This window comes from Schistocerca cancellata, chromosome 7 (assembly GCF_023864275.1).
Source record: "Schistocerca cancellata isolate TAMUIC-IGC-003103 chromosome 7, iqSchCanc2.1, whole genome shotgun sequence".
NCBI classification, from domain to species: domain Eukaryota; kingdom Metazoa; phylum Arthropoda; class Insecta; order Orthoptera; family Acrididae; genus Schistocerca; species Schistocerca cancellata.
In genome coordinates this window covers 414534690-414537578 of record NC_064632.1, presented here as the reverse complement: position 1 = coordinate 414537578, position 2889 = coordinate 414534690, and the positions used below count along the sequence as shown (strand labels likewise).

The window sequence follows — 2889 nt, the reverse complement described above, 5'->3', positions numbered from 1 at the left end:
TGAAAGATTTAGTGTTTAAACCTCCTCTACCAATAAATGTGCCAGAACTGTGAGCTCGCATCAACGATGCTTTCGAACTCATTGATGGGGACATGCTGTGCCGAGTGTGGCAGGAACTTGATTATCGGCTTGTTGTCTGCCGAATCACTAAAGGGGCACATATCGAACATTAGTGAATACCTAAAAAACCTTTTTGAGTTTTTGTATGTGTGTGCAAAGCATTGTGAAAATATCTCAAATAATAAAGTTATTGTAGAGCTGTGAAATCGCTTCAGTCATTCGTAATAACCCTGTATATGTGGGACTGGGATTTGATTCAGGTGAGATGCTGCGAGTAATGAGGCTGTTGAGCAGGTTTACTACACTAACAATGTGTAGTATAGGATTAGAATTTGGCCCTGACTGGAGGCATTCTAGGGTAATCTGCACAGTTGTGTGACCACTGTGTCTGGACTGCATAGAGGTCAGTGCACCTACCTAGTAAGCAATAGGCCCAAGTTGGAATACCAGTCTGCTACAAATTTTGAACTTGTCCCATTGATATAAAACATTGCCCACTGGCAGCTAATATCTTCAATTCCTTTGTGTCTTCATTCATAGTGGCTGCAGGATCAAAATAGTGTGCATTCTTTTGGTCATATCGGAAAGAACAAACACCACATATATAAATAAGACTATGTTGGCTAATGATCCCATGAGTGTAGATGCACACCAAGCTCGAAATCTTATGGGAATCGGCGAGATGCCGCAAGTAATGAAGCTAATGAGCAGGACCACTACATCAGTAGCGTGTTGTACAGGTTGAAAATTTGGGCATGACTGGAGGCATGGTAACATAGTCTGTTCAGTTCTGCTAACCACTGTGTATGGATGTCATAGTGGTCAGTGCATCTACCTAGTAAGCAGGAGAGCTGGGTTCGAATCCCAGTAAAGGAAAAATTTTTTCAACTTCCCCTGTTGATATAAATCAGTGCCCCATGGCCTCTAATTTCTTTAACTCCTTTGTGTCTGAATCTTTTTCTTTCCAAAAAACTTTAGCAGGGTATCAATGTAGTTAAATAAAATTTATGTGCCCAACGTCTTCTTGTAATAACACAAATATTATTTGAACAACATTTAAATGTATGATGACCTAACATAAGATTTCTTCAGGTCAACATTACCGATTTTTATGGCGATTTTACTTTCTGTAGTTGGCGATATAGGCAAACCCGGCAGCAACAGCAGGTCCTGTCACTACACAGCATTCAGTCATTATCTCTACTGAGTCTGTCAAGAAGTGTTTAATATCTGCATGTTTAATTGTGTTTCGTATTTTTCGAGTGCAATTGTCGTTGTCAACCTTGAAGTGTAGCAACAACTAGAGGCAGTGAAGAGCAGTACTTAAGTTGAATCTAGCCAGTACTTGAGGTAGTGTTCTAATCCTTGTTGTATGTACGTACATACACAAAAATGGATAGCGACTCTCTTTTCTGTACACGGATGCAGGGTGAATTAGCCATTGTCCAAAAACAGTTTGCATTTCCTACCCAGTACTAAACTCTGTCCGAACAGGCCATGAAGGCCCAATGGTATCAGCCAAACCCCGGCCAACCTCAGCTCACTGGCATCAGTGGATGCGCATACGGAGGGGCATGTACTCAGCACACCGCTCTCCCCGCCGTTGTCAGTTTTAGTGACTGGATCCACCACTTCACAATCACCAGGGTTGAGTGCACCCCGTTTGCCAACAGTGCTCGGCAAACCCAGACGTTCACCCATCCAAGTGCTAGTCAAATCCAACAGTGCTTAACTTCAGTGATCTGTTGGGAACTGATGTTACCACTGCGGTAAGGCCGTTGGCGTTCCTTACCCAGAGATCTACCATATTTCTATTCGCACAGGTCAACTGTTGGTAAAGAATCGATTAACGAGCGCCGAGTGAGCCCAGCAAGTGATTTTGTTGTCAGACGCATTCGAGGTACTGAGTAGCGTCGTTTTTGTTGTGTGATAGCGGAAGGAGGTATATTGCTTCGGCTAAGTGTGACAAAGTATTTTCACCAAAAAAGCTATTACAAATGCGGAATGTCGATATTACACGCGGCGACGGATTGCAGTGAGGGTAACGTATGTAGATTATTATGAGAACGTGTGATGATATTTCGATGTACTTGAGCTGTGTTGTGCTTAGACGTGAATTAAATTGGAAAGAACACATAGAAAATCTTGTGGGGAAGGCTAACCAAAGGCTGCGTTTTATTGGCAGGACACTTAGAAAATGTAACAGACCTACTAAGGAGACTACACTACACTCATCCGTCCTCTTTTAGAATACTGCTGCGCGGTCTGGGGTCCTTACCAGGTAGGAGTGACGGAGTACATCGAAGAAATTCAAAGAAAGGCAGCACGTTTTGTATCATCGCGAAATATGGGAGAGAGTGTCACAGAAATGATACGGGATTTGGGCTGGAAATCATTAAAAGAAAAGCGTTTTTCGTTGCGACGGAATTTCACGACATTCCAATCTCCAGCTTTCTCCTCCGACTGCGAAAATATTTTGTTGACACCGACCTACATACGACGGAACGATGACTACGATAAAATAAGGGAAATCAGAGCTCGCACGGAAAGATCGTTCTTTCCGCGCGCTGAACGAGATTGGAATAATAGAGAATTGTGAAGGTAGTTCGATGAACCCGCTGCCAGGCACTTAAATGTGATTTGCAGAGTATCCATGTAGATGTAGATTTAGATGAATGGATGTGTGCGAAAAAGGTAGTGACTATCTCCTATCCTGTTTAATGAGAATATATCGCTTGGGTTAGTCAAAATTATCGCGACATTGCTGCGAAACCTCTATACCGTAACTATAGTATTACTCAACAGCCAAAACCCGTCTGAAACAACTCC

General features: G+C 42.6%; 1 pseudogene; it reads right to left on the bottom strand.

Annotated features, from left to right (window-relative positions):
• Positions 1–1724: 1724 nt before the first annotated feature.
• Positions 1725–1843, bottom strand: LOC126093094 (5S ribosomal RNA; annotated as a pseudogene).
• Between the last annotated feature and the right edge of the window lie 1046 nt (positions 1844–2889).